This window comes from Leptonotus elevatus, chromosome 20 (assembly GCF_054856555.1).
Source record: "Leptonotus elevatus isolate MCC_2025b chromosome 20, RoL_Lele_1.0, whole genome shotgun sequence".
NCBI lineage: Eukaryota > Metazoa > Chordata > Actinopteri > Syngnathiformes > Syngnathidae > Leptonotus > Leptonotus elevatus.
The window spans coordinates 9,178,391-9,197,948 of record NC_141258.1 but is presented as its reverse complement, the minus strand read 5'-3'; the positions used below and the strand labels follow the sequence as shown (position 1 = coordinate 9,197,948).

Genomic DNA, 19,558 nt, shown 5'->3' with positions numbered 1-19,558 from the left:
TAAACTAGAATCCATGCTTGCATCCATTCCTAAAGAAAATACATAATTTTAAATAAACACCCTTATATCCAAATATTTGTCCCTTTTCCCTTAAATTAGCATGAAATTAATGGAGTTTTTCAATTTCTCTGATTGCTAATTAAAGAGGGCGCCATCTTGAGTACTGATACCGAAAGTAAGGCTGTTATCGGCGTACTTGCCCATCCCTACTTAAAACACTAACCCACTTGAAACCTTATTTGACCAAAACTGAATTCAAACTGATTTAAATTAGAATTTGAACCCTTAATCTAGCTTTGAAATATTGTAAACCTCAATTTGAAACTTTAACACTGTCTTGAAACCAAAATTTGCAACCGTAACCCTGTTTTGAAACCCACATTTTAAACCATAATCCTGTTTTTTAAATACATTTGCTAATTCTGAAACTGTATTTAAAAACTGCCGGATGCAATATTAGTAGGCTGGTGATAAGGAAAACACAGCAGGAAAAGTAAACAACATGTAACAATCTGAGATAATTGCTCAGCTGTAGCGCTGAAAGACATGAGGAAGACAAACAGGAAGCGCTTGACTTGCACCTGTGCTAACGGCTAGCTAACCCGATCAACCCGCTGCTTGATTTGGTGTGATACGGCAATGACGGGGGGGTCCGGGCACGCTGCCAAGCGATGGCGGGAAACGATTTTCCCAAGCAAAACAAACACACGCAAAAAAAAACATGGCGGCAGCGCACAATGATAAAGACCAGCGTCTGCAGGTGACGACGCGTCGTCATCCGGCATGCCTCCGGGGCTGTTATGGATACAAGCGCTTTGGGAACGGGAACAGACACCTGGCAGCGCTTGGCACGCAAGCCCACCGGTTCGCAAGTCAACCCCCCGCCACCCCCACCACCACCACGCCGTCCCTCCGGAGCAGCTCGCTATGTGGCGCGTTTGAACGAATTAGCTTCAAGCTGCTGCCACGCAAAATTGCACAACATCCACTTGTCGTAATGGCGGGAAACATGGCAGAAGGGCTGCAGGGTGGGGGGGTAGTTGTTGAGGCGGGGGTGGGTAGCAGGGGTTTTGAATAATTTAGTCGTCTAGGCTCGCTCGCTTTTCTTTCAGAACACGCGAGCTTGGCTAAATTTCAAAACGGTCAAGAAAGATCAACAGAGGTCTTTTTGAGGGTTACAATTTCTTGACACGAGGGTAATACCCTCGAACCCTCTAGTTCTCTTATCCTTGACGCTTAACTCTTAGCGCCTAAGTCTGAGTTTCTTTTTGTAGCCAGAAAAGGTACACATGTGACTAGCGAATTTCAAATGTGCGCTAACCCCCCACTTTACCCTCAAGATGGCCGACAGGTGCGGTGCATGGATGAAAGAGAATGCGTTTAAAAATCAGGACAGATGTTTGTCGCGTTACAGCTGCTGGCAACAACTACTGTTGTCGACAAATTGCCCAAAGGTGAGAAACGTGACGAGAAAACAGAATACTGTTGTAAATATCGCTGTGTGTCAACAACCCTTCCCACGCAATCCTCGGGTGCGTTTGTTTACATGCTAGTGCCATTTTAAATGTTCCTTGATGGACTTGATATGTGGCGCTCGCTATCTGGAATAATCCCCTGCCGCTCCCCTGCTGAGGCACTAAAATGGTAGCGGCGTGCGACCATCAATAATGCACGCGGCGAGCGCGTCCGGACGCTGCTATCATCGGGGGGAATCATCGGGTCTGCCGGAGGCTGGCGTTTCTGCAGACGGATGGCGGCAATTTCTTTCTTGGATGAGAAAGAAGAGTAAAACGCTTTCGCTGGGTTAGCAGTCCTCTGCGTCATGCTAGTAGCCCCATTGTCTGATTTTTACTTCACATTGGAAGCGATAAACGCAGCAAAGTGAGACCACGTGGCAAAAGTTGCTATGCTAATATTGTCGCTAATGAGAATTGAGCAAAATGACGACATGCTAGTAGGTGGTACGCAAACATAGACCGAGATGGTAAACTGAGCACTGAGGCGAAATGATAAGTGATTTTTTTAGGTACAATTTCTAATGGGAATTGATCAAATGCTGACATGCTAACAATTAGTATGTTAACATTGCTGAATAGCAATCTGAGTAGAGAAACACTCGGCTAGCTTGGTAAAAATTTATATACAAGAGGTTTTTTTTTCTATGATAGATGCTAACACAGGTAGAAAGAGCGCTCGAATAATTTTTTTTTAATTTAAATTGATAAAATGCGTATAGGGAAACTACTCAGGCAGACTGAGAAAGATTGCAAATTAGACCCTTATGCAACTGCATTTCTATTGTGAACGGATAAAATGCTAACTGCTAACAGTCAGGTATGTTAACAAATAGACAGATGGCGGATAGAGAACGAGCTTGGGCTGATTGACGGAGACAAATAAGTACAAATTTTATATTTATTTGGGTACCACAGTATTTCCAATGTCAACTGATTAATGCTATGATGCTAGCAGTTTGTATGCTAACACCATCATCATCACATTTTCAAATGAGATTTAATAAAATGCTAACAGTTGGTATGCTAATTTTTGTTTATAAAAGAAGTACCTCTACCATTCCCTCTTTTTTTTTTTTTTTTGCTTTTAATTATACAACTTTCTCAGTTGGCTAGGAGTCAGCGGGTTGCATGAAAATGTGTCGTCATGCATATTTTATGTGCGTGGTACTCTTAAAGGTGCAAGTGGCCGAAAAGAGGCTGCCACCCAACTTCCCTCTCAGCAGCGAATAGAGTGCTTAGCCAAAGAAAGAAAGAAAAGAAGAAGAAGAATTTAGGCGTAAAGTGCTGGGAAGAGGATGAGGGAATCGGCCGTATTTTCTCCATTAGCGTGAGTGCCTTGGGGTGGGGGGGATGGGATTGTAGAGAATAAAATGAAGGAGACAGCAGCACAAGTAGGTGGTAATTAGAAATATTACCTCCATGTCGGGGGTTATCTGCCCGTCGCTACTGCCGCACCATTCTTTTGATGCTGACAAGTTGCACCCCGCCAGCCAATTAATGGCCAGCCTGATAAGAGGCCTCCTGTTATTAGCAGCCTCTTGGAGCTCGCTACCATTCACCTTCATCTAATCTTTTCTTCGAGCTCCTGAAAAAACATTAAAAAAAAAATTAAAAAAAAATCCTTAAAAACGGTTGCATTTATTGTTAAAAAAAAGAAAGAAAAGAAAAGAAAAAATTGTGAAACAATTTAAAAAATAATTATATTTTTGAAAAATTATGTAATTTTAAGTGACATGTTTTTAAATTTGTTAAAAATTTTGACATTTTTTAAGATATATTTTAAAAAAAATCTTAGGAAATTAGTTTAGTCAATGGGATTAAAATGAAAGATCCAGACTCTGAACAAGGTGCGATCTCAACAACAAAAAAAGGTCAGGTTTTGTCTCAAAAAGTTATACTCGTAAAACGATGTGGGATTTTTCTTTGAGGAAAAAAAAGTCCTAATCTTACGTGATTGAAGTAGGATTTGTTTTTCTAAGAAAAAGTCATGATTTTAGAAGAATAAAGTTATATGTTTTTGAGAATAAGTCGTAGTATTATCAGAAAAGGATCAAAGTTATATAAATAAATAAATACATTTTCTCAGGACATTTTTGAATCTCATGAGATTTTTGTCCCAAAGTTTATTTATTTATTTATTTACTATGAGAATTTAAAACAATCCAGAAAAAAGGCACAATATTAAGAAAATAGTCTATTTGAGTAAATGATCAAATAATCTTGCAAGCTAATGAAGTCAGATTGTTTTTGTTTGGTAAAAGTAAGTTATAACCTACTGTTATCAATAAGTGACCCCCCCCCCCCCCCAGGAGAAAAAAAGTCACAATTTTATGTTATGAGAGAGAATAGTTAAATAACCTTTTCTTTTTTTTCAATTGCCTTATGACAATAACATTTCTTCAATAATCTTTATAACAATACTGTAGTAGTATTTTTTTAAACTTAAAATGTGTAATCTTACGAGAATAGAATATGATCATGATAGCTGCTTCCAATATTTTTCCGACTTCACTTTAGCTTGCGTAGCTCTATATAGTGCAAGAAGAGAGCGGAATTTAGGTAAAAGCCAGAGTGCATCTTGGGAGAAGAAAGAGTCTGATCTCTGCTGCCGCACTTTTACCGATGAAAATTTGATGACGCTAAATCTAGACAGACTTTTAGTGTCGGTCGGGATTACGCCGGCGGCCTGAAGGCTCATCAATGATTCAGGCGGGAGAGAGATCCCGCCACCGCCGACGTCTGCCACATGCGGGGAGGAATAAATGGATCAGGTGGACGCAAATACACCTGGTCAATAATGGCCGCCGTTTTGGGGGTCTGGGCGATTTAATTGATTTTATTGATCCTTTTGAGTTACTTTGGCATGACTGTATTTTTTTTTAATCTGTTTGGATTGAATTGCGTTCAAAGCGCTTCGCCGTTGATGCGCACTGCTTACACTAACAACATGGCGGTGAACAGAGAGGAGCGAAATGATTCTGTTGCCAAATTACAGCAGTGGCTTCGTGGCTATATCATTTTTCGGTCGATTTTTTTCGATAAGCAAAGGGGGGGGGGCATATTTGTGCGGGAGAGAAATGGAGATTTTATTTTAAGGCCATATTGCACAGCTCGACTTTAATATTCCTCTCCTATTCCACTGTATTTGGTCATGGCAGAGAGGCATAAAAAAAAAAAAGGGCATTACGGCGTCTTCTGGGTACGTGCCGGGAAACTCAACAGGGTTTTTGATGGACAGGTGCAGACAGGGATGACGGCAACAAGTGGACTAGAGTTACTTGGTCATGATGGGAGATGGAGGGGGAAAAAAAACACCCGCGGCGGCTGTGACGAATCAGAGGCTGTTTGGGTTCATAGACCCAAAATGGCGGCATGGAGGTGTTTTGAATGAAAGAATGGACGTCAGAATGATAGTGATCTATGGGGGAGACGCGAGGAATTCACACGGGCGTAACGTAGCGACAGCTTGTCCGCATTTACACTCAAGAGGTCAGACCAGGGGTAAAAAATGGCGGAACGTGGACTTTTCTGTGCGACCTTTAAACCAGATTGATGTTAAATCATCTTTCTGATTAAATATGCAAATATTAACGAGCTAAATAGGCTGAGAGAGCGTGACGGACATTTGTATTTGGATTCTCCAGATGGGGTTTGGCTCGGGTCCAAAATGGCGGCAATGGCGAGACGCCACATCTTAACGTGGCCTGCGGCAAGCACGGCAAATAATACTGCCTACACTGTGTGAAATGGCAAGCGTGTTCCCGTTTGATTTGACATAAGGCTGGGATTGTTTTGTGTCAATTTCACGCACTCGCAGTCAGTTTTCTTTCCTGGCCGCTGGTTTGGAGGATTGCGCGCTGTGTAATTGGCGTCTCTCGCCTCGGGACCTGCTAGCAGATAATAACAGGCCGTCTGAGGCGAGCCACTCAAGCCGGCGAATGTGCCGGGCCCGATTCATTACTCAACTACTCATTTACTAGCCGCGTGCGCACGTCGCGCGTTACGGGCGCGGCGCTCGAGCCAAGATGGAGATGAGCGGGTGCGATGGCCTCATAAGAGCAAGGACGAACGGCACATTGAAGCTTCCGGAAGGACTTATGACGACTGACAGCTTAACGGCGTCGTTTGCAAAATGACAGTTACGTGTGGTTAAGTGTTGTTATCTGCGTGATTGATTCATTATGATCGCGAGGGCTGATTAAAGTGGCGAGCAGCTTTAAGATCGGAATGTTGTTTCACTAGGGGGCGCCTATCAATCTCGTCAACGTCTTCATCTAGTATACATGATTCCAGTTTGATTCAAAAACTCTAGGACAAGATCGCTTGAAAAGGACATTTTTTTAAAGGGCCAAATGAGCCTAAAATGGTCGCTTTAAAGCAAAATGGCCGACTTCTAGTGCATTCTTGCGACTTTTTTTTGGAGGGGGGGGGGATGTCTACTTATGATAAACATGCCTATCAAATTTCATGTATCATAGTGAAAGTGGGTTTGAGTGCAGAATTTTCAAACAATTCTTGTAGTTGATTTATTCGTGTTTTCTTGTTTATGGCAAAACAAATTTCGCAATGATGATAACTTAAATGTGTCAAATGTGTCACATTTTAGTGTGACCATCTGTCTAGTGCAGTTGATTCAAATTTGACAGAAATTGGAGGGAAAAACCCTCGGGCAAGATACTAAATGTCTGCTGGAAATGTTAACAAATGAGTCTAAAATGGCCGCTTCAAAGCAAAATGGCCGATTTACAGTGCATTCTTTAGACCTTTTTTTGGGGGGGGGGGTCTACTTACTATAAACATGCCAACCAAATTTCATGTATCATAGTGAAACTGGATTTGAGTGCTGGATTTTCAAACAATTCCTATAGTTTATTTATTCAAGTTTTGTTGTTAATGACAAAAAAAATGTTTTGCAATGATTAGAACTAAAGTGTTCACATTTTAATGTGACCATTTGTCTAGTGCAGATGGTTCAACTTTGCCAGAAATTGGAGGAAGAACCCTAGGACACGGTTGTTTTTAAATGTTAACAAATGAGCCTAAAACTAAAATGTCCGCTTCAAAGCAAAATGTCCGACGCTTTTTTGGGGGTCTACTTATGATAGACAGGCCTACTGGACTTGAGTGCAGACTTTTCAAACAATTCCTATAGTTTATTTATTCATGTTTTGTTGTTTATGGCAAAAAAAAAGAAGAAAATGCAATGATGAGAACAGATTTAGTTGTCTTGACATTTTTGGGGCGTCTACTCATTAGCCCTATTAGCCCTTCAAATCCTGAGCAATAACGGAGGAGAAACAAAGCAATTTCAAATTATTTTACATACCAGTGATACAAAGCGAAATTTGAAGAAAAAAAATGGAGGGACAACGGGCCGCTAAAGTCACACAAAACATGTTCAGCGACATTCAAAGGATTAACACCAAGACCGGCAGGAGGGAGCAGAATACAACCACACATGAATGATTCAGTGTTCACCTCTGGGTATGTCTGGGAATTTCCAAAAGGAAGCCCAGCTACACCCGCTGATGACGCCTTGTTGTCTCGATTTAACTGTGGAGTTGTCACGGGATTGCCGGCGATGAAAAAGAAAAGCGGCCCCAATGGGGAATTTCAGCCACAATTCCCATTTCTAGTCAAATGTAGCAAATGTTGGTCGCTTCATTCATCCCACCTGTAGGCCTCAGGACGCCCTTCCTGCCCCCTAAAAGCAAAGTCTTTGGGATTCCCCACATTCCCCTTTCACTTCCGATTTACAATCCCTCAGGCAAAAGGCAAGTGGGATCTTCCTCCCGACTTGTCCTTCGGAAATTCTGAGCGGGAACAGCCACAAGCAGAACTTCCACTTGCACTGATGGCTTATTCCCAATCATTATCATTGTTATTCCGACTTTTTGAGGTTGACTGAACACCTCTCCCTTGTCCATAAAGTCATAAACCCCCCACTGCATAAGGTCCAATCACACCCACCAGGAGAGCTGAGGTCAGAGTCTGGGGACTGCAGGACTAGCGGAGACGAAGCCCAACTGGATAAACGCGGGCCGGCCAGACAGCTGGAATGAGGACGGGTTGGGAAACCTAAACTGAGAGAGGGAATGTTTGGAAAAGGTGAAGCGGGGGAGTCACCATCACAGAGTCCCAAACTACACAAATAAATGACGCTTTTGTTGACTGAAAATATTCTTAACTCATTCACTGCCATTGACGGCTATAGACGTCAAAAATTAATTTGAACAATTTTTATTAGTCAAACTTTTTTCCCACTTTTGTTAACAAGAGTTTGAAAACTTAGATTTATTTTTTATTGTATTAGGACAGATATAAAAATTGGGATTAATCGTGAGTTAACTAGTGAAGTCATGCGATTAATTACGATTTACGAATTTTTTAAAATAATTTTTTCTTTAAAAAAAAAAAGATTATTAAAATGTTTACATAAATTAGGGGCATCAGGCGATTAAAAGTTGTAATCGTAATAAATCGCATGACTTCACTAGTTAGCTCGCGATTAATCACGATTTTTTTTTTCTAGGTTTTCATACTCTTGTTAAAAAAAAAAGGGAAAAAATGTTAAATAGAAATAGTTCAAAATAATTTTTGACGTCTATAGCCATCAATGGCAGCGAATGAGTTAAAAATAAAAACAGACAAGCTATCTATATGGTGTTTTAATTCCAAGATGCCAGAGGAATCACTAAGTGGATTTATCAAGACTCCGACACATGCAAAGGCATTTTATGTTGACAGGAAGCGGGAACATGGGAAACGCTTTAACCGGGCCCCCTTGAAATCAAGCGGATTAGGAGCCATATGTGAGGGTCTGTAATCTCGTTTGGAAGAGCCCCCGGGTGCTCGCGGCCTGTGTTTTACATTAGTCCCAATCAAAGGCGCTCCCGACGACGGCGAGCTCCACCGGTTTGAGGATCAGGACGCCCTTCCACTTCGCGTCAGACGCTCCAGAGAGAGGAAATTAAACGTTGCTAGTGTCAAATTCAGCCTCAACTGTAGAAAATGTCACATTTTTGACAGTGAAAACAAAACGAATGGACGTCTGAAGTTACTCCTCCAGAGAAGTGCTGCAATGAGCTCCACAACATTAAACAAGCTCCGCAAGGAGCTCAGATGACTTGAAAGCCACGAGAGATTCGCGAAGAGATCAGACTTCATGATGACGTCGCAAAGATACATTTCGCTCTTGAAGATGGACTTCTTGCTAAACGAGAAGGAAAACCAGAAGCTTGATTTTGAAAGGCTAAATGATTGTTAAAAATGTCCAAAAAGTGACCATACAACTCCCAAAAAGAAAAAAGAGCAGAAAATCGCCATAAAATGCCAAAGAATAGAATAAAAAAGGCAGTAAAGCAAACATTCAAAAAGTAACCATTTAAATGTCCCAAAACAAAAGATGAAAAGCAGAAAATTACCATAAAATGTATTTGGAATTGCCCAAAAAAAGTCAGAAATTTGATTTTAAAAGGTATAAAAAAAATCATTCAAAAAGTAACTATTAAATGTCCAAAAATAAGTCAAAATCCCGAAAATTACCATAAAATTTCCCCAAAATTGCCAGAAAAGGGCAGAAAAAACCCATTCAAAAAGTAACTAATAAATGCCAAAAATAAAAGATGAAATCCTGAAAATTACCATAAAATGTCCACAAAATTTCTCCAAATTATACAGAATTGATAGTAAAAAAAAAAAAAGTAACAAAATTAGCCAAAAAATGTAGGCAGAAAATTGCCATATGTCCATAAAATTATCAAAAATGTCAGAGAATTAAAAAAGCAACCATTAAACGCCAGAAAACAAAAGGCAGAAAGTTATCATAATGTCTTAAGAATTAACAAAAAAAGTCAAAATTGATTTAAAAAGGCAGAAAAAAACATTAAAAAAAGAACTATTAAATGTCCAAAAATAAAATCCCGAAAATTACCATAAAATGACCACAAAATTGCCAAAAATGATACAGAATTGATAGTGGGGGAAAAAAATTGCCACAAATTCTCTCAAAAAAGGGAGAGGCAGAAAATTGCCATGTTCAAAAATGTCAGAGAATTGTACAAAAAAGGCAGTAAAGATAACCATTAAACACCAGAAAGCAAAAGAAGAAACGCAGAAAATTATCATCAAATGTCTTCTGAATTTCCCAAAAAGTCAGACAATTTATTTAAAAATGAAGACAAAAAAAGTAACTATTAAATGTCCAAAACTCAAAGACGAAATCCTGAGAATTACCATAAAATGTCCACAAAATTGCCAAAAATGATACAGAATTGATGATAAAAAATAATAATAAATAAATAAAAGCCAAAAAAATTGTCAGATAATTGCCATATGTCCATAAAATTGTCAAAAATAACAGAAAGGGAGTAAAGTCTAAACGTATATGAAAAACAAAGAAAAATTACAAAAAAACTATCGAACATCAAAGACGAAAAGGTAGAAAAAAAGGAATGTCAAAGTATTGTATGCTGCTGTCATATTTTTGTGTTGTGGTGCCGCTCTAATTAACTCTAGGGCCCTCAACACACTGTTTCCTTCATCACAATCTTCAAATATTTTGCGGCTCCAGACAGATTTGTTGTTACTTATTTGGCCTTAAAAGGGCTCATTTGGCAGTACAAGTTGCTGACCCCTGTGCTAGTGTAAGAAAATCAACAACTTGAAGTATGTATCATTAGCAAATCACATGGGCTGGTCTGACTCACGAAGCTAAATCTATTCCCACAACGAAGACGTCCGGGTCCCACCCCGCCGACCGCTGCCCATGATCCTGCCTCGCAATAAAGCGCGGGTCAACGCTGGCCACTATCAATTCAGGACACAGTGACCCCCGCCACCGCCCACTCCTCCGGGTCGGCAGCCTTTTGTGCCCCCGCCCCATTGTGAGGGGGATTTGTGTGGCCGACCCCCTCCCCTTGTGATTGATGCCGGCCTGACTGACCCGACCTCAGGACTGTCCGGGTCCCAGAGCCTCTGGATGCAATTAGCGTGAATTTGTTACTTAAACTCAATTGTTCTTGTAAGTCCTCAAGAAGAATGAGTGTGATGAGGAGTAATGACAAGAGGGAGGATTTATTTATTTTTACCCGGTGACAATTGTTAGCCTTGGCCTACTTGAAAGAAACAAAGAAGAAGAAAAAAAAAACACACGAAAGGATTTTGGTCGGCATCTCAGCTTCCATCTCTCACGGCGTTCTCAGTGACTGCTTTTATCGAAAGGAATGTTTGTAGCGGTCGGGGGCTGTTGGGGAGATGAAATGTAACTTCCTTGTGATTTTCCCTCAGTCTTATCCTCCCATCCCAAGGAAGTACTTTTAAAGGAAGCGCTCCCGTCGTATCCTATCTCATCCCGCAGAGAAGTGTCACCACTCTTCCCCGGAGGCGGCGGCGTCTGCTCTCGGCTTGTTCTAAGGGGCGATAACACACGCGGCTACCCCGAATGCCCTCCCATCTCCGCTCTGGGACTTTCAACCAGCATCTTCTCGTTCTCGCACCCTGTCATGCATCTGGGAAACACTTCAAGAAATAAACCAGAGAGTTGCCATCGGGGGGTGGGGGGTGTTGAAATGTACCTTTTCCGAATCGCAGAGGATGCGCCGGATGGGTTGTGTTAGCGGGGACAGCACGGGGTCTATAAAAAGAAGCCTCTTGAACAGTAGAAGTAGTAACAGTTTCCTTAATGCTGCATGGGAAATTTGGATAAAAAAAAATGGATTATTCAAATAATCGTCATTGAGCAGCTCTAAAATTGAAGCTAATCCATGTGATTGGAATCGGTATCGGTATATTACAACTCTGATCGGGACACCCCTGGTTCCATGCCCATTGAAGTCTCAAATCGATTCTTGCACAGCCCTACTTGCGAGACATCCACAAATGTATCTAGGGGTGTCAAAATCAGTGCATTAATTTCCTTTTTTAAACTTACTTGGAAAGTGTACTGGGGGAACTCAAGTCGCAACGCAGCAGACACGTCCACGTCAAAATATTCGTGGAGACTGGGGTCAAGTTGTCTTTTACAATTGTAAAAATGTGAAGAATTTCACAAGTTACTACTGCTCTTAATATGAAAAGAAAAATGCACTGAGCTGTCACCAATGTCTTATAAATGCAATTATTCCATCTAGTGGCAGAAAAAATGGCATGAACACAAATCAATATCACTCGTTTTTTAACAGTACAGTACATCTTTTTCATCTTAACTCAATTTTATGAATTATTATGAAATTACTGTATCAGTGACTAAAAGATGCAGCCATACTTTTATGTTAACAAAAGTATAAAAAAAAACGTAGAACATTTGGGTGAGTTAACTATTGAAGTCATGCGATTAATTAGGATAAAAATTTGAATCGCTTCACCGCAGATCTTGTGCAGTCTCGCTCCTCCCTCTTTTTCTCTTCATGGACGTCTCTTGTGTCGGCCCTGTACAACATTCGCCATCCATCAACAATCTGGATTGCGGTTGATGTGACGGACGCGTGGCGTCTGCTCTCTGTGCTCTGGCCTGACCTTCTATTGGCCGAAGGTCTTGGGGACGCCACTCAAGGCGGCTCTCCAGTGGCCTCACCCTGAATCGTATTACGGGAGCACCACAGATGGGCAGCGTAGAAATAGTCTTCTAGTACTCTAGATCAATTCACACAGAGGTTTCTTGATTTATTTTTATTTTTCTCAAGAGCAAAAATGTATATGGACAGCATACAAGGGTTACATTGTTTTAAGATGTTACTGGCATATGCTGTGTCAAAGCTATGAACGAGTTAGCCCAGCACGATAAGAATATGTTCTCACTTAACGTTACTGCTGTCATGTAGGATGAGAATGATTGAGGGCTGGCGGACCCAAATGCAGGAAAAGAAGGCAGTGGAACAGGAATCGAGTGCAATGCGTGCTACTTTAATGAAACATAGGGAAAAAGGTGAGCAGACATCTATGACTGGACAGGATGTGACTAGACTGGTCGCCATGACTGGACAGGACGCGGCTAGACTGGTCGCCATGAATGGACAGGACACGACTAAACTGGTTGCCATGATTGGACAGGAAGTGACCAGACTGGTTGCCATGACTGGACTGGTCACCATGATTAAACAGAACGTGACTGGACTGGTCGCCATGATTGGATATGACGTGACTGGTCACCATGATTGGACACGACTGGACTGGTCGCCATGACTAGACAGGACGCGAGTAGACTGGTCGCCTTGACTGGACAGGAGGCGACTGGACTGGGCGCCGTGACTGTTTTTAAATGACCAGTCTTAAATTCGTCTTTTTCTCCATATCGGTCTCAAGCCCTCAAAGTCTGAACCTGGAATTAATGGGACTTGAGTAAAACCCTATTCTGAATTTCAGAAATGTCTGTCTTCCCACAGAAAATTCGAGACTTAAACCTAACTCTGCTTTAAGGAAAAAGTGGGAAATTCCCCTACTCGCTACAAAATGTTTTGGGTAACCAAAGAAAATGTCCTATAGTACTCCTAAGAACCAAATGTTTGACTAGTGGTTTCTTTTAACCCACTATGTGTCAGTGTCACACTTTGGAGTGCGATGGGGATAAAGGTCAACATCTCGATAGACTTGGAATGTTTGTGTTCGGTGTTTACGTTGGCATTTGCAAAAAAAACACATCCATCTTAATAAGAGAAGGCAGGAATTTGTTTTTGGATTTCCTGCAGCACATTATGGGGGAGGGGGTACATGTTGTTCCTTTTATGTCTGTGTGTGTGGGGGGGGGGGGGTGATTGGGGGAGTATGGGTGGGAGGACGCCCACCACCTGTCCCCTCTCCCACTTGTACCACACACATTTCAAAACATCACCGCACACAAGGAGTGCCAGTCAACTGTGTGTCGGCTCACCTGCTTCGGCCAAAGAACATGCCGCCATATTTGCTTAGCTGCTCGCTAATGCCGCCCCTCCCAATGTGCTCCTCTCCAGGTCGACGTGACGCACAGGGACACAAATATTGGGTCGCACTTCTTATTGTCAACAAAGACACCAAGAAACACAGACGTGTAAGTACAATTCTGTTACGAGTCTGTGTAGACATCTCAAGAAAGATATGTTATGATGATTTTGCACTTTCCCAATGAAAAATTTAATTCCATGCAGGATATATAATATTTGCCACATATTTCCTTTATAAATGCAAACGTGGCATAATGTTTTTTTCCATCCTTAAAACTTTGATTGTTTTAATGGAACTCCTGTTTTCCACTGTAATGTCCATTTGTGAACCCCATTGATTTTTCCCAATCAAATTACCCAATTATGACCCCGTTGTTTTTGAATTATTTAACTGTTTTTCGTCCTGTAAATGTTTTTCCACGCAAAAACAACTCTTAGAGGCAGACAAAATCATAAACATCTTTGGCCCCGCAGACAAAACCGTCGCTTACGATCGCTAATGAAGAATAAATAAATGAAGCTCTTTGATGTGGAATCGCGGGTCATGCCTGCAGACATCGAAGCAGCCTCTGGGATTTCAAAATATATTAAATATAGTAATATTTAGCACATGGCTTTAGGCCAAAAATCTGATCTCAGATTTCAATCATTTTTTCTCTCTGATTTTATATATATATATATATATATATATATATATATGAACCGGTATAAAAAATCAATTAAAAATGACATTATTCAAAACACATTTTGTTCTGTTTTTTCCTTTGCTTTATTTGTTCTGATACATAAGGTTTTTTTGGTTTTCCCCCCAGCGGTAACTTCCACAGGAAAAATAAAAATACACCGTGGTTCTTTATAGATGAAAACGGTATTCAACTGTTAAAATGAGCCATCCACTTGCACATCTGCCGTGAGTAACGACAAACCCCGTAACTCGCTTAACTTAACGCACCAAGTCTTTGGCAGTGTTCATCGCTCTCTCTCTGACTGACTGACTGACACAAACTTCCTGACAAATAATCGAGAGCGAATCGATTAAATGGCTCGGCGGTATTATTGCGAGGTTGAATGAACTTTCTTGACCACGTCTGCCCCCAGGAGATACGAGGGAGGTTAGACCAGCCGAAGGCTCGCCATGTTCTTTTGGAGGTCTGCCAGTATCTGTGGGTACAAATCTGAGATAAGCCTTTCCCTCGCGGGGCAGCAACCTTCAGGATCTTCTGCGATCCGCCGCCAGCTCGGAAAAGAACTTCTTTTAATAAAATGAGCTCACACAGGAACAGGTGTCTTCGGGTCCGGCTGGAACAAGAATAGAAAAGGGACGAGGGAAATCGGTTGTCACTTTCCCAAATGTAGTAGTCATTTACATTTGCGCTAGGAGAGAAGGCTAAGAGCTACATTTAGCATCCATTGGCTTTGTGGCATTGACATGCTCGTAAAGGTGGTGGCAGAAAGTAAGTGCATTCTGATGTTTCCACCTGCCGCCACCTCAGACATGTCACAGACCTCTTAAACTGTGGACCAGGACGAGAATGCAACATTGATCAAATAAGACCTTGACTTTAAGCAAAAAAAGAAAGAAAAGGGAGCTCAAGACACAACATGGAGTACTACTGCAAAGAGATGTTGAACCCTGACCCTGGTTTGTAACCCGAGTTGTAAACCCCAATTTGAAATCCTAACCTATGCTTGAAAACCTTATTTAAAACCCTACTTTAAAACCTTAATCCTCCCTCCCTGAGTTCAATTGAAACCCTCACCTTAATGAACTCATTCAAACCCAAAAATGTATAAATATGTTTTTTAGCACTTTGTCCTGCACTCCCAAAAAACGTATTCATGCGTTTAAAAAACAACAAACATATTTATACATATTTTTTGTTTTTTGTACCTGAGACCTGAGCAACATTGATGTCATCTTCACTCGACAGCAAGTGGCAAAATGGCCGCCTTCTGATATTGATAATAACTGCTGGATTTGACTGCTTAACTCCTATTTAACCAACACAATATTAACCAGAATACTGTTTAGACTAGTGGGGAAGCATAGAACATATTATTGTCAATAACTTTTTTGGGGGGTTGACTTCCACTTTAACTCATTTGCTTCCCAAAACGTATAAACACACACACAATTATACAATATTGCCATGGTCCCAAAAACATATTTATATGTTTTTAATGGGTTATTTTTTTTATGCTAGAGCATACAGAAGGCTTTGATGCAGCTTCTGATCTGAAGAAGTCGCTTAAATAAATGGTAGTTATTACAAAAAAGGGCCAGCAGGTGGCAGCAGAGTAAAATAGATCAACGATGTTGCAACAAGCTCTTTTTGCCAGTGTTTTCAACAGGTTTGTAAATAATGATGAAACTTGGCTATATTCTAATGCTAATTGCTGCAAAACAGAAACAGATACAAATATACTTTTTTTTCCTGCTGAAAGAAGAGACTTTCTACAGCAATAAAACACAATATTTTGTCTTGCAAAATCTAAATCCAGTAAAACAGCTGGGTGCGAAGGAGGTTGCTTCAGTGAAAATGTCTGGGAGTGAATGAGTTAAAACACTTTTGACCCTAACCTGCCCTTCAATCTACTTTGACATTCTAGGGTTAGTTTTGTTTATTTTTCCTTTTTCTTTTTTTAATTTCAATCCCAAACCAGACATTTTTCACAATTTAATAAAAACATTTTTTTTATTATCATTTTTGGAATCATTATTTCTTATTACACTCATGAATAAAAAAATCAAATAAAAAATCAATTACCCTGTTGAACTCATCCACCACTTGATGTGTGTCATATCCACAATCCTATTTGAAGTTCCAGACACAGGTCATATCATTGACATAAAAAGTTGCTGTATGTAGTGGCTCCAATTAAAAAAGAAAAAGAAAAAAAGATGGCTGTAGCTTAGACTCCAGAGGAAAGGATTTTCCAGCCCCTTTAGCAAAGTGGAAGAATCCTACTGTGGATTTTGCTTTTCTCCTGGAAAGCTGGTAATGATCCCACCAACGGCATTTCCCACCTCACCCCTGCCGCCATCTCACATCTTGTTTTTCACCTTAAATATGAACCCTACTCACTGTACCACTATAAAGTTTCATACCGGGTCCTGAAGAATTCTATCTAGAGCCACTCTCAATGAAAACTAAGGAGACATTTTGGAGATGATAAATCACCCAAATAGCCGATTGTTTTGCACGTAGATATTTCCGCCAGGGCTTCAAAACCAGACGTGGCCTCGGCGTAATCTCCCGATCAGCGCGGATAGGAATAATCTTGAGTTTTCCCCGCATGCGATACCTCAGCCGGGCTAAGAGGCTATCGGCTCATCTTCTCCATGTTTGGGTTTGTCTGCGGGAGCCACGCTGGAATTGTAACTTTTGCGCCGAGTCTCCCGCAGTGCACTTAGCGCAATCTGCAGCCTTCGCGGCGAGAACCTCCATCAAAGCCTTGCGTTTGGATTAAATCCTTCCACTTATTATTAGAGCAACATATCAAGCCATCGACTCGACTCAGTGTTTTGTATTCATCATCCCCAAGGTTTTATTTCAGATGTAAAAATATTGGTCTTGATTTTCGTCATTCAACATTGGCATGGTTCCTGCTGGGACAGTTATTCCTGGACCGTTGTGCTTATTGTTGAAAGAAATCCATTGGCAAGAAAAAGTCCAGACTGGTTTCAGGAATCAAACGACACAAACATTCAGCTCGGTTTACTTTTGAGATGATTAAAAAATGAATACGGTTCTTGATTTGATATAAAGCGACAAGCATTCCCATTGTGGAGCCGATTGACGTAACGACCCTGAACCATCAACTCTGAACTTTAGAAAAGAATTGCTGAGTAAAGACTTCTTGCAACAGCTAAATCCTATAGCGTTCTTGTTTTGACACAAAATCAACCCTGCACTCTAAAAAAACAGTTGGGTCAAAAGTAACCCAATCATGGATCAAAAATGGACCGATCCACTTTATGGGTCAATTTGACTCAACTTTCTGGGTTGTTTTATACAAAATGACCCAAATTTTTCGACCCAAGTAAAGGATCTGACCAATATTTATGAGTTGTTGTACACTAAAATATCAGGTCGTATATTGACCCATTGTTGGGTTATTTTTGACCCAACTGTTTTTAGAGTGTGATCTGTAAAAACCTGCCCAGGAACTCTGAACTTTTCAAAATTGCAGTCAGAAGAGACATATTTGTTATAAGTCGTGCTGTCAAAGTTAAAGCGTTAACTAATTAATTAATCACAAAAAATATTGCATTAATCATGTATTATGCAGATTAATTGCACTCTTTATTTTGACCGCAGATGATCCTTTAGCCTGACAGTGGATGGTTACGTTAAAGGTAGCACAGGTTGTGTTTAAGAAATAAACATAACTACATTCATTCAGTCATGTTTTCCCATTTTAAATTATGCAAGTAATTAACTGATTAGAAAGAGAGGAGGACGACGGGAGTGTGACGTCCTCATAACATTAAATGTCGAAAGAATTGATACATAACAGGTGCTCTTCAAATTTAGCGGGCAAAACATTTTGATTTAAAAATGTATTATGCGATTAATTGTGATTAATCAAAATTGGGATTAATCTGATTAAAAACTTTAATCGTTTGACAGCTCTAGTTATAAGTTGTTCAAAAGTCCTTCTTGCTTGGGGTGGAGGAGCTTATTGTAAAAAATAAATAAATAAATCCTATACTCTAAAAACTGTTGGGTCAAAAATAACCCAACTATGGGTAAAAACTCTACTTGGGTCTATTTGACCCAACTTTGAGTCAAGAAATGGGTCTTTTAGTGTAAAACAACTCATAAATATTGGTCAGATCCTTGACTTGGGTCAAAAAATTGGTTCATTTTGTATAAAACAACCCAATAAATTGGGTCAAATTGACCCATCAAGTGGATGGGTCCATTTTTTTTTTGTTATCCATAATTAGGTTACTTTCGACCCAACCGTTTTTAGAGTGTACACTCTAAAAACAGTTGGGTCAAAAATAACCAAACTATGGGTCAAAAATTGACCGATCCTCTACTTAGGTCTATTTGACCCAACTTTGAGTAAAGAAATGGGTCTTTTATTGTTAAAGTTATAGTGGTTTTGCCTTGTTGGATTTTACATTGAATCGGTGAAATCACTGCATGAGATTGAGAACAATTGGTATAAAAACCTGACTGGTCTCCATGGAGGAAACAGGAAGTATCTGCTGCCAAATATGGGCACCCGATCGCTGCCTCTGACGTTGAACATGTGCGGTTGCCATCCGGCTAATTAAAAAGTTGAATGGAAGCTTCTAGAAAGAAACAACTTTGTCTCATCCGGCGTTTGCGTCTGCTCACGATCACAGTCGCGTCCCCGATTCTGACCCTGGTCCCGGCGCCCCATCGCCCCGAAGCCCGTTCTCCCTCAGTGCCTGAACCACATGTCACTTCCCGGCCTCTTTTCCCGCCATGAAGCGACTGGTTTCCATTAAAATCAAATGGGATCTTTCAGGGGACGACGCAGTGGACTGGACTCTATCAAAGCCTTTCTCCCGTCGTCATCCAAAAAGTTTTCTGCTGGGTGGCCGGGACGCAGCGTGGTTAACGGGACTGCTACAATGCAACATAAACGCGTGACTTAGAAGCGCGCAAGCACTGAGCATGCTGCAGGGGTGATTTATGGCATGGTGCACTTCAGTTGACCCGCTGAGATTTAGAGCGTCTTTCAGATGCGTCCCGCCGGAGAATTTTGACAAAGCCGCTAACGGCCCCCAAAGTTCACAGGCCATTCTCAGATTTGATTCGAAATATCTAGTGCCAGAAATATTCCCTAATATACATATATACGTGTGTTTTTTAAGCTTAGTGTAGTCTGTGTATGGCTCATTAGCCAAAGCCAAGGTTCTTTTTGGCACTCTACAGGCAGTTTTCCCCATTTGGTGAGCTGTTGGTGGTAGCGTACTTGTTAGCATAGCTGACTTTTGCACAGCTTGTTTGGGATTAGTTCACTCTCATCACAAATGGTGATGACCATTCCAATTTGCCTGATCGATCAATGAAAAAAATATTTTTGGGCTTGTTCTTTTTTTTTTTTCTAGGTGTTTAAACTGGTGCCATTTTTCGTGGACTT

General features: G+C 40.8%; 1 long non-coding RNA gene across 1 annotated transcript in view; it reads left to right on the top strand.

Moving 5' to 3' along the window:
* The window catches only part of LOC147156930 (uncharacterized), a 98,588-nt gene that overhangs the window by 1,187 nt on the left and 77,843 nt on the right, over positions 1-19,558 (top strand). The window contains exon 2 of the long non-coding RNA XR_015091783.1: positions 13,463-13,539. This is a non-coding gene — a long non-coding RNA (uncharacterized LOC147156930). The remainder of the gene's footprint in view (positions 1-13,462; positions 13,540-19,558) is intronic.